The sequence below is a fragment of the Perna viridis genome, chromosome 6, assembly GCF_037379345.1.
Source record: "Perna viridis isolate PV_CMFRI_1.1 ecotype Kerala chromosome 6, ASM3737934v1, whole genome shotgun sequence".
Lineage (NCBI taxonomy): Eukaryota > Metazoa > Mollusca > Bivalvia > Mytilida > Mytilidae > Perna > Perna viridis.
In genome coordinates this window covers 19,496,938-19,510,746 of record NC_142450.1, presented here as the reverse complement: position 1 = coordinate 19,510,746, position 13,809 = coordinate 19,496,938, and the positions used below count along the sequence as shown (strand labels likewise).

General features: G+C 31.4%; 1 pseudogene; it reads right to left on the bottom strand.

Annotated features, from left to right (window-relative positions):
• Positions 1–5,114: 5,114 nt before the first annotated feature.
• Positions 5,115–11,703, bottom strand: LOC148613977 (uncharacterized; annotated as a pseudogene).
• Between the last annotated feature and the right edge of the window lie 2,106 nt (positions 11,704–13,809).

The window sequence follows — 13,809 nt, the reverse complement described above, 5'->3', positions numbered from 1 at the left end:
CAATCCTTCCTCAACACAAACTTCATTATATCAAATCACTTGAAATTGAAGATATGAGGAAAAACTTTAGGATTTAAGGAAATCAATCTAAGATTTTTATAGTACCCAGGCAGCAGGGTTAGAGAGAACAGACCCATAAATACAAAAAAAAATGAAAAATTGTACAACATTCAATTTCACCTTTATAGTATGTCTTACATATACATATACGTCATGTTTAATACACTACTATAAGGGGCTTCCCAAGTTTCCATGTGATTGTAAGAGGGTGGTCACGCAAAATTCAAGCAGAGGGTGGCAAATTGTGTTTTCAAAAACTGTCATCTATTTAACGTCACAAATGCATCTTTTAGAAAAGTTGAAAATTGTTTTTTTATTAACTGCAATGTTGGAAGAGAAATAAATTGTATAGAAAGAATTGAAAATCATTGAAAAGAGAAGACAACTCTACATTGTAAAAGATTTGTTCATTTAGAATCATTATTATTACCATCTATTGTCAATTAAAAAAACCTTTCTGCTATTTTGCATAATTATATAAACCTTACAATGGAACAAAAAGAGGGATAAAATTAACCCTGTGCCACCAATATATGATCAGCCCAACTATTACATGGACAGCCTCATAAAGTTTATCAATTATCTGTTACCATTTTTAATATCATATGACAATGATACATGCCACTTTATTTCTATTCTGTTGGTTAAGTGTAAGTATTTGTAAAAATCGGGCAAAATAAAAAAAATCTGAAACATGCATGTCAAAAAGCCACCTATCTGACGAAGTAATAACACTCAAGAATGCTTTCTCTATTTGAAAAGACCAATCTCTGAATCACTGGCTTTGCCCAGAAAATTATACATAATTAAAAGCTAAACATGGGAAACCAGTCACAAAACATGGGTAACAGGTGAGAAAATAATTTGTGCTGATTCGTCAATTCACTGGTTTGGCTGAAATTTGGATGGGAAACCACACAAAACACAGGATGGTGCTCTTAAACTAGGCACACCTGAACAATAAAGAAACAAATAAAGAAATGTTTTAAAAGACAGGCATATCTTGTGCATGTTTAAAAATGGTTGAGATATATGGAATTGTCTGAAAAAAAAAACATGACAATGCAAGATTTATAACATCATTTTACTACAGTTTTATTTTTTTTTCTGTTAATCTTGTAACATGTGATGTGAATCTTGTAGAATTGGTCAGTCTTCGCCAAGTGTCTCCATGTAAGTCTGTCAAAACAGTTGTGTTATATTTCCAGAGTTCGTGAGAATATCATCGTTCATTATTAAAAGGTGCATCATCTACAAGAGAACCTCGTGAGACAATATTTAAACGTCAGAAATCTTGATACTTAGGCAATATTTTTGTCTTTTATTTGGAGATGTGTTTCAAATAGGCCGATCAAGTTAACAGGCGGATTGGCTTTTTAGAAAAGCTGATACTAGTAGCAAGGAGTGAAATATCGATTTATATATTTTTTTGCTTGATACATTGAAACATGAACCCCCAACGACGTGAGCTTGTAATCTCATCAATAAGTGCTCTTCAAAGCCTCAAAATGGATTCATTATCATAGAATAGAGACATAATAGAAAAAAAACTTACTTATTTTCCAAATTAAGGCATTGCTCTGTATTATATAATAGCAAACGACCGTTTTCGGCGCTATTTTTCACGTGCATTACATTGTGACGTATCAAATTGTTAATCAAGTTAAATCTTTAACCAGATTAAATATTCTTTTGTAGGGAATGTTTGTTTGTTTGTTTGTGTTTTACAAACAAACAAACCTTCCCTACAAAAGAATATTCAACCAGATTTAAGAATATTAAATCTGGTTAAAGATTTATTTATCAGCAATTTGTAGGTCATCTTTTGTCCTAATTCTGCAGGGGATAATCAAGGATTCCAAGTTAAAAGGGGGCGGGGAACATTAAAATCGTTTTTTGACCCGCGCCTGATTCCGTGCTGCAATTGGACTTGTGGTTTGTACATTCAATCAAAGTACTCTCGTACTAACTCAATTTATATCAATCTTTTGTTTACGCCTCAAACAATCGTGAAATAGCAAAATAGGATAAAGCTGGGAATAAGGAAAGAACGGAGGTCGACTTCAAACGCATCGGAACAATCATAAGGCTGTTGTTGTAAATGGTTTATATTGAACTATTTAAAAATCTCAACTACCTACAACAATTTCTCAGTTGATAAGCTATAGAACTCGGGTGGTGCAAATTATCGCTTAGACACCTGTGTCACTTAATCAAAAGCGCTTTTTTTGCTCAAATTTCCATAGACACGTACATTAACACACCTGCCACAGTCTTGACCAGCATGGCGGTCTAATGAAAAAGAAGGTAGTTCATTGCAAATACATGTATCATACTAATATAATATTATAAACAATTTGACATATAACATTATTTTATTATTGATTTTATTAAAACGGACGAATTCTCATTTTTTTCAAGTGCCTTGATCTTTGCAATTGTGATACAGTAAATTGCAATCGGAACACCTCAGCCTTCTTAGTTACACAGAACAGTTTTTTTTTACTGTAGCGGAAAAGGCTTTTTTAGAATGGGTTTTTAGAATGGGTGCGAACTGATCACTGAAAAGTACGGAAGCCTATTAGTGCCAGGTGTTCACTAATTTTTAAGTCGTTATAACAACTCAGTATCTCGTTATAACGGCTTAGTATCTCGTTTTAACAACATAGCTAACTTGTTTAAACGACTTAGCATCTCGTTGAATGAGATAATGAGATACTGAGTCGTTTAAACGAGTTAGCAATGTTGTTTAATTCATCTTTACATAAGGGTCTGAAAAATTCCCAACGATGTTAGAACTTTCAAATATGCAAAGCAAATTTTTTGGTTGTTCCCTCTGTGGGACTCGAACTCGGCCAGCTAGGCTATTCATAAAATAATTCTCCTTGTATGATATATCTTTAGAGTTGTTACTAAATTACCTATGACAGTTCACCAGATGTTAAGATCATCGTATAATTACGATTCGTCGAATGAGAATGTGGTTTTGTCATGACAAAAATGAATTACGTTTACCAAAATGAATCATTGAAGTGGTCATAAAACAAGTCTAATTTAGTTTTGTACGACAAAAATGATTTTGTTATGACGTTATTAAAGTTTGTGTATACAAAATAGATTTTGATTACAATTCCCATTCGGCGCCCCGTAATAGTGACCCCGGAAGTTGAAGAAAATTTTGTTTTGACGCTGTTAAAGTAATCTCGACAATACTATCCCCAGCTGTCTCGGGTTAGGGGATGATTGAAAACTCACAACCATGTTTTTACACCGTGCTCACAAATATGTTTTACACCGCCACATACTTAATGTTTAATTTATGGTATGGGGTTTGCCCATCATCGAATACCGTGTGCTGACCTGTAGGGATTAGTTGTTCATTGCTGGCATTTGGTGGATAACTATCTCATTGGCAATCATACCACATCTCCAATTTTTAATATGTATATCTTTTCTGGATTAAATATTTTAAAAACATGTTTAACCTTAATTTCAATATTTAGTTTGGAAGTCACTGTGTCCCATTGTATTTAGTTAAGGTGGTCTTTCGGACACCTACCAATGCACAAGGCCCATAAAGGAGTCCGAATCGCTCATTTACTTATGTTTCTTTGTACGTATTATTTTGGTTATTTTATGTTCGTTGTTGTGTTTGTCTGTTATCGTTGAATACAATGATTTTTGATTTCCGCTAGGATCTTGGTTCCCTTTCACTACCTTGATTTAGACTGATAAATTACATCTTTAAGGTAAAACAATGCATGTCAAATACGATGTTTTTATCAAAGAAGGTTTTGTACAATCCTTGCTCTTTAATTTCAATTAGAAAAGTTATATCTTAAGATAACAAAATACAACGAATTCAAGAAAAAAAACAACAGTAGAAAGATATTGGTAAATTCACCAATGAATCGAATGAGTATCAATGAGATACACTCCTGTTTCGAATATGTTTCAACTTTGAGGTTAGAAAATGATTATATATGAAGTAGAAGACAATTACCCTACCGGTGTACCTGGTATGCGCTCCCATTTTTAGTAGAATCCAGGTTACTCATTTATTTTTATTTCTATGTACTTGTTAATTTTGTTGTGTTTTGTTCTTTGTCTAGTAATTATCCTTGGATTATGTTCTTTCTCAAGGAGGCTGGGTAGGGGCACTCCAATACTTCAATATGCCTGGTTTAGATTATGTATTTCCCATGGTCTTATAGTGTAAGTGCATTATTATTTTTTTTAAACTTAAACTACGCTTTAGAGTAAATGTTTTTGATGACATGTTTTAAAATTTGATCATTATATAATGTTTCACATATAGATTATCCATATAATTGTTTTAAGTACATATCTCATAGATAGATACCAAGTTTGGAGAGGCTGTCCATGCAAATCCTATGATATATGTGGCACAACATCAACTTTCTCCCACTGAAATCCTTTTTCAAATGAAATGTTTCTTTCATATCTACTGGTATGTCAAATGGCATAAAGATTTGAACTAGACAATGGATAGCTCAAAACATGATTTTCCCTAACAAAACAACCAAATTTTGGACAAAATAAAGAATTATCTCCAAATTTGACAATGGATTTCATTGCTTTCTACATAATTTATTTCTATGTAATTGTTACAGTTAGTGAATTGATAAAAAAAAAAAACACATTAAGCTTCGCAAAAGGATGCCATTGTTTTATGAATCTGATGAAAACTTATTGAAAACAAAATGTGTAATGTGCCATCCACTGCCTAATTTTTGCATGGACATCCGCTTGATTAAAAAGATACAACACAGAGATATAATATAAGTTAGACACAACTTTTTAGGAAATTGCACACATTTCTAACATGGCTGGATGATAAAACAAGCAGCCAATTCAAATCATTGAACAAATATAATATATACTGAAATTCATAAGTTATGCCAGAGCTTTCCGAAATTACGCGGACTTTTGTAGACACTAACACTGAGACTTCTGGGACAGGGTAATGTTGCTTCAAGATTAAAGTCATCTCTCTACAAACAATCTGTTCAAAATGCACACATAATAAATCATCATAGATCATCATTCTTGTAGGCATCCTCATTGTCATATTCGATGTCATCGTAATCGTAATCATTGATGTCACCATCATCAACATCATCATACATATCATCATCATCATCATCATCATCAACAACATCATCATAGACATCACCATAGAGATCATCAACATAAACATCATTATCATCCTCACTTAATTGTAAGTCTTCCAATGATTCATCTTTCTCATCAACAGAAAAACACATGCCCAAAATCAAGTTCCAAATCCACCATTTTATAAAATGAGGTAGGAACATTGCCAACTTCAACAAAAGATGAGAAGCAGTTTGTTAAATCTTGAAGTTTACTCTCAAGAAGAAGGCCTTCTTTTAATAATTATGATCTTTGCCCTCCAGTTGTATTTCCTATAGCCTCTAACAGTACCTCGTGCTGTAATCTATACCAATTTAGGCATGATGACATTTCCCTTCTTACAAGGCATTGTTCCTCTTCAGCTCGCTTGATCATTGATAGTAAATATGTTGCCTGTCTCTTAACTTAAGAGGATATGTTATCAGGCTGGATTGGAAGATGTGACTCCAACTGGTTGAAAATAACACTCTCATGGTTCTTGATTTCTTCAAAGCTTAAAACAAGGGGTAATGTTGATGTTGGTTTACCAATAGAGTTGTATTCCTCCAAACATATAAATATTATAAAACATTTGATCATACATCTTAATTTTAAATTAAGAGGTTTTTTCTGCCACCTTCTATGGTTGTTAGGGGTGTTATTAGCTTAGTAAAATGTATCCACTACTTATTTTTTGTGTTATCTGAATTACAAAAAAAAAAATTATTTAAAAAAAAAACATACATTAAAGTTGCCTTACCCAGCTTGTCTTTTATTTTTTTTTCAATAATGTAAAAGGTCATCAGTTAAAAGGTTAATTCTGTTTTCTGGAGTCATTTCTTTTGTAATTTTGGAGAATCGTCCAAGGTAAGACCAAAGTCTCTCCAAACTTTCCCCGTCAGTTAAGCCAACACCATTGGTCCTTCTTGGACTATACAAAATCTTTGGTAATGAATATAAAAAAAAATTTATATACTACAAATACTTAATTTGAAATAGTGGTTCAAACTTATAATTTCACTTATTGTGAAATCTTTTAAGAAGTTCACGCTAGAACAATGTAAGAAGAAACAATATCAGTGTGCTCAATTTGGAGATATGACCATTTAAATTTTGGAGCAAAAAGAATTTCTCAAGATTTTCCATAGGTTTTTTTCTGATTAGGTTTTATCAATTTAAAAAACCTGAAGAAATAGCAAGCGCTTCATTAAAAATTCCAGAATACCATTTAAGGTATATTTAATCAAATTATGAATAGAAAACTGGGGTCACTGGAAAAAACATAAATGCTATAAAATGAATAAAACCAGAGGAGTCTTAAACTCTGACATAAAAAGATTGAACATGACCAGCCAACATCCTTAATGGAAAAGAGCTTTATATCAGTAAACAAATTAACATAACCAAGCCTATAAACCAGATATAAAAGACCAGAAAAAAGGATTATTATTTTACTTTTTGATGGTTAAAATTTAATTTTCCAAGGTAGATATATAGCAAAAACAAATTGATACTGTTTGAGTAAGTTAAACTATTGCCTTTGGAACAATTTTCATCCAAAGTAACTGAAAAAAAAATAGGCATTAGAAGGAAGACAACTTGAATATTACATGGTTTCAATTGTTTTTTGGCAATGTCGCCTGAAAATTTGTTAAGGATCATGTTGTTTGTTTGGTCAATAGGATATTTAATTTAACTAAACACTGTTTGCCATGTTTAAGACTGAAGAAATATTTTTGAAATTCGTGCCTGCAAGTTGATCCAAACAGTGCAGTTTCAGTTAATTTCTTTGTTTTGTTTTTAGAACGAAGGTAAGTTCCTGCCTGAAATTCACTACAGTCCTAAAATAAAAACAGAGAAAATCAATAAAATCATAATTAATGATTATAATATTATTCAACTTAAATACTGTTTGCCAATGATACAGTCAATATTGATATGGCAATTTTTTTCCATAGTAAAGAAGACATAAAAACTCCTTAAAATATATTTTTCCATCTATCTACAAAAAACAAATTTAAATATCAGCATTAGTAAATGCTAATTACATTATAGACTAACTGTTAAAACAGTAAATGTTTTTTTTTTTTTTGTAGGGAAACAAAATATATACCACATTTTGCTTCTTCTTATTAGTACTGTAGTTTCCAATGAATTCATCGACATCAATTTGGTTGAGAAAAAATTTCTCTTGATGCTATGGCTGTTCCCACTGTTTACCAGCTGATGTTTTCCTTACTAATTGAAAATCAGCATCGAAGCTGTAAATTTTGGGCTCTGTCTATAAATAGTTATTGAGGATAAATAATGATGTGTACATTAAAGTATTAATTATTTATTGTAAATAAACTTTTCATACATTAAACATCAATGCTAAAAATTTACTACTGTTTAGCTTCCTGCCATTTCTTCATTTCACATCAAAAGTTAACCAGAATTAAAGTGAGTACTGGTCAAAAAAGGATATCCTTCATCCTTCCCTGGCCGATTTATCTCTCCTTAGAAAATGCTAAGATAAAATTGTTTTCTTATAAAATTGATGTCCAGCATGTACATAAAGATTCATGATTCTATTAAGCAGTTTAATGAGGAGTGGATCTTTCTGCGTTTTGTCATAGGAATCCTAACGTTCGATCTTTTAGTTACATTATCTTCCCTTGATGGAACAACTGGGAAAAAATCCTACCATAATACTAATACCATGTTTAAAGTAAAAAAAAATGTCAATTTCCTGAAAAAGTTTTCATTTTGATCTCTTTTGTTTTTATATTAATTTGTGACTCAAAATACATTTGACGGTATTTTGTTTTGATTTATTTAAATTAGCATCAATTTTCAATGGTTTAGAAATGCTGAATGTGTGAGGAAGGTACATATAAAACATTAATAAAAACGTTTACAAATGAGAAGAGTTAGTAAATTTTGTACTGCTGTTAAGAACTATGGTAAATTAAAATGCTTTAAAATAAAAACTTACAGAAAAAACAGGCTGGACAATTGGTCCCATCATCTAAATTCTTACATAAGTTGTTAGGCTGTTCTGTCCTATGAAAAAAGTGACGAAACTCAGAAAATGTTTCTGATATTGAACTGTGTAGATGTCTTTTATCGGAAAAAAATATTTGTATGGATAATTAATTGAAAACCAAAAATTCGTAACTATTTAAATGAAAATTGAAAACATTAACAGCTTGTAAATAACAATAAACCTAATCTTTAGTATAAAGATGGTCATCAATGCATTATATTTTATTTGTGACCTTAGCAAACCTCAAGACTAAACACAGTGATGCTCCATACTCCACATAGACATATCTGCTTAGCCAAATCACTAAATGTATGACTTATCTAGAAAAAAAATGTATCTGGAACACACAGATTCCAAGACACAGATGATATCCCTGGTACTTGAATGATTTGTCTATTGACACTTGGGAAATTTAATAAATAAACAACTTTTCAATGAGCTGCTAAGCTGCTCAGTAAATTTTTATCAATCCTCCATAGACAGATGGCATGCTTGAAGAACATATATAGATGAAAATATTTTGACAAAGGTTTATACTTCAAAAATAGTATTGGTTTCACCATACTGATTTGGATCAAATATCATCGCTATAAATATGTACACTTTCCCACTGTTTCATATTGTGCGAAAATTGGAAAACAATCCCCCCCATCCTTTTTATAAATAAAATTTATGTAACTAAAAAATAAAAGAACAGCATACTTTTCTGTTATAGACTTCCACTTTGATTGTTATTATATTATTATAAATCTATGTCGGTAATGTATTTCATTCTAAGATGAGCAAATTTAGGTTGAAAAAAAAAAAAACAATAATTAGCATACCTGTACATTTGTATAATTCTTGTGGTGCTTAGAACACCTAACCTTCAATGCCTCACAGAAACCTTTTACTGAAACATGACATTACAAAAGTAGCCCGTTCAACCATTTCAAAAGTTCAAGTTGGAAGGCAAGTTTTGGAAATTTTGTGGATGATGGCCACAAACCATATTTAACTAAAGTAACAGCCTCCTTCTCACATTTACAGAACTGTAAATTTCTGATATGCTGTCGTCCTGGAAAGAGTATGGACAAAGTTAAAAAATAGGTCAATATCATCTTTTTATTCAGATCCAGAAGTTAAATAGCAAATAATTTCAACTTTGTAATTATTTCTAGATTTTGCAATTAAAACACAGTACTTTTTTACCCTAGAATAATGCAGAAGCTCATAAACCATCATGTATACATTATAAAACATGCTTGAAACTTTCCAATAAAGCAAATACTAGTATAGCAATCTTTTGAAAGATGTAAACCATGTTTAAAAAGTCAAGACTCAATATTAAAAGAAGCCATTTTAATTTACCTTTGTCTTCCATAATAACCATACTTTTGAGGTATGTTGTGGAACAACCATGTCCCCTTATTTTCCAAGAAAGGAGTATCTAGGTTTGTTCCCACAAACGTTCCATTGTAGTAAAAAATGTGTGCAGAATTAGATGAAATTCAATTTTCATGATAATAAAAATTATATTTGAAGAGAAAATTATTATTTTTCCCATTTATTTTTATGGGAAAAGTACAAGATATTTATGAAAACACAAAAAAGTTTTTTTTGTTCTTTTTTTATTGATTTTATGATAAGTATGATACTTTGACAGAAGTTTTTTACCTAATTATTTTACATATCATGCTGCCCATGATTATGTAACATATTTAGTTATGAAGGGTATATTGAAATCTTTATGTATTTTTAATCACAGAAAATTCACATTATCTGGCACTTCAATCATTTTGAATAAAAAAATAGTTCTTTTTAAATATATCTGCCAACAATTTATCAACAATTTTGCCTTCGTTAAAAGAATATTCAATTCATTCTTTTAATCACAATTCAAATTTTCGATCTTTATGATCTAGAAAATTAGGTATATGGTTTACAATTAAGTTTCTAAATATAAGTTGTTTTTTGGTAAAAGACACGAAAACTCGTTTTTAGTTGTAGATGAGCCTCTAATTAATGAAAAAAATGTCTACTATTGCTATATTTTATTTATCAGGCATGTTTTTTTCTGTAATTTTTACAGAGTTATCTCCACTTTTCAATGTTCGTTTTTTTTATGTTATTTAAGGTATGTGCTTGTTGGATTTTTTTTAGATTTTTGTTCTGTGTTTATTTGGATCATAATGCTATAGATATAGACAATAAAGTGAAATGACTAATATAAAAATGATATATGCATGAGGCTCAGAACTGCGGGAAAAGTGAGGTTATGTCATACATTTACATAGGTTTGAGCTGAATTCGTACATCAAAGTTTTTATCAAGTAAATGCACTGTTATCGTCTTTAGACTGCAACAAATTTTTATAAGAAAATTGACATTAGAAGCAAGAAAAACAACTTGTTTATATTAAGGGGTAAAATTTCGCTACATTGACTGGACTATTCTTAATCCAGGTCACCACATAAAGTAATAATTAATATTTATATAATTTATTTCATGTACACATATAGTGATTAATGAACATGCACTGTACTCTTTGGATGACAAAACAAACAGTTTTCATATTTTTAAATTATTATTCACTATTAATTACAAATCCTCTATATACAAAATTTTATCAGCAAAATTAAAATATGTGTATTTGTTTTTGTGTCAAAAATTGATTTTGTAATTTTCAATATATTACCCAGAATGCTTCAAAAACATGTAAATGAGGTTGCTGGTGTCTTTGAAGTCTTTTAATGTATCATATCGTGATTTACATGCACCTAAAATAAAAATGTAAAATATTCCTAATAAAAATACATATCCACAGCAATTTGAACCTTGTGTATTAAATAAAAAAAAGACAGAGTTAATATTTGTAAAATAGTCATCGCGGACTAACATGTATGACTTGCATATAAAGTAAACTTAACAATCAAAATGATGTATAATAAAATTAAAGCTCTGCTAAGCAAAGCATGATATGAAAGCAGCCTGCTAAAACTTGTATGCTGGGACTACTGCATGCACAATATTTTTTTTGACACATTTTTACAATGATGGAGTGACTAAGCATTTTTGACACATAAACTGTTTTGGATAATCAATTGGTAATGCATTATTTTGATTCGGTCACTTAGAAACTATCTTAATTATAATAGTATGGACCATTTGAACTCTTTAACCTTCTAAATGGTTAAATATTTGTATTCATACTTCTATTCAAAGACTCAATGTAAAGAGAAAATATTGTTTTAATTGTCAAAATAAGATGAAATGAATAGGTGGTATAGTAATATTTGATTAAAAATCAAAAATGATATTTTTAGTTGTATTTTCATGATTGTATCATTATTATTTTATTTCAGTGGTATTAGTTTCATAAGATTTTTTATGTGGAGCCTCAGTATTGTTAACTGGTCTTCATCTAGGATCTTTGGTACGTTTCTAATCTACAATACTGATATGTTGATAGAAATAACCATTTTAACCTCCTCCTGCTCAAAACTTACTTTAAATGCACAAACTTAAATGACAGATAAACAGTGTAAATAAACAGAGAAGAGAAACATAAACTCCTTCAATTTTGTTGGTTACTATTGTTCCTTCTTTCCAACATTGAAATCTCTTTTAAGAATATCCAAGTTTTTTTTTAACAAGTTCCCACAAGATATTATGTCGTTCCCACAATATAATCAGTATTATGTTGTTCCCTCAAGAAAGTATGTAGTTCCCACATGATAAGTTTCTCGTTCCCTGAAGGAAATATGTCGTTCCCTCAAGATACATATATTGTTCGCTTAAGAAAATATGTCGTTCCCACTAGATAAAATGTCGTTCCCACAAGATAACTATCTCGTTCGCACAAGATAACTATCTTGTTTGCACAAGATAATATGTGGTTCCCACATAATAAATATCTCGTTCCCACAACATAATTATAATTCCGTACAGACAACTCTCATTCTGCATTTGGGGACTAAAGAGTCAAGTAGGGTTAAACAATGTACAATGTTTTATTTTACTGTTGGAAGAGGCTATCAAGAGCAGATCTTGTGGTCTGCTGTTTGAAGCTCTCTGAGGTTGTGCAGTGTACAATAGTTGACGGTAAGATGTTCCACTGTCTTATTGTTATTGGATAAAAGGAGTATTTGTACGCGTCTGTCTGTGTTTGGATATGTCTGACGGAGAAACTGTGTGTATGTTGTCTGATATGGACGTCTAATGGAGTGAGCAGGTTTGTAGGATAAATATCTACTAAGTGATGAATTACTTTGTAAAAGAAGATGAGACGTATTCTTGTTCGTCGTAATTGTTAAGTTAGCTAATTTAGTTGTTCCAGCATGTCAGTTACGGAGCTAGTGTTGTGGTATTTGTTGCAGCTATAGCATGCTGCTCTACGTTGTTACCATACTATTTCAAACTGTTGTGTTTGTGATTTGTTGTGAGGGTCCCACACGCAGCTGCCGTATTCTAGTTTTGGCCTATGAGTCAACTTTTAGGTTACGTTTGATAAAGTTTAGTTGCGTTGAGGCTGCTGGTGTTATGTTGTCTATGTGTTTGTGCCATTTGATGTTGTCCAAGATATTGTGTAGCGATTTCTTCTTGTAGTACATGTTGAAGAGTGTGTACATGTATTTATGCTGTATTGGATTTGTCTTCGTTGTTGCATGGAGAACTTGTCAGGATGGAAGGACATGAGCCAGTCCTCCTCCCATTCAGCTGCAGCTGATAGATCTTCTTGGAGCTGTTCAGCATCTGTGTATTTTTGATAGTTTTAGATATGATGCTGTCATCTGCAAAAAGCCGTTAGATACTATGTTTGATGTAGTCATTAAAGTCATTGATGTATACAAGGAATAGTATAGGACCCGGTACTTTCTATGTGATACACCGGATGTGGCATGAATTGTTTCTGAACTCTCATCAACAAAGACTGTCTGTGTTCTTAGTGAAAGGAAATCGTCAATCCACTTTAAGCTGTTATAATCTATGACATAGTGACTGAGGTTATAAAGGAGTCTTTTGTGCGGGACCTTGTCAAAGGCTTTGGCAAAGTCCACCACAATTACATCCGTCTGAATGTTGCTATAGTTATTTTGAGCAAGTACTTGAATAAATGAAATTAAATGGGTTTTGCAGGATCTTGAATGGTGAAATTCGTGCAAAAGGCCGTGTAAAATGTTGTTACACTCAAGGTGTTTCATTACGCTACTTGCAATGATATGCTCCTTCACTTTGCAGAGAATGCATTCGAGTGATATTGGTCTATAGTTTATTACGTTGTGTTTTTCTCCTCTTTTGAAGACTAGGCGAACATTTGCACGTTACCACAATTTATTGGTATTCTACCGGTGTCCGTGTTTTTTTTTTTTTTTTTTTTTTTTTTGCATGTAATGATGCATGTTTGTTGTCACATCTGTACTTAGTTCTTTTAGTCCCTGTCCACATATCAGATCAGGCCTGTGGCTTTGTGTGGACTTATTTGTTTTAAGAGTTTAATTGCACTTTATTTTGTGATGTTGATTTTTCCATTAGTGGATGAGTTGATTTGCCTTTATATGGTAGTGGTTTATCAGTAGTTTCATCTT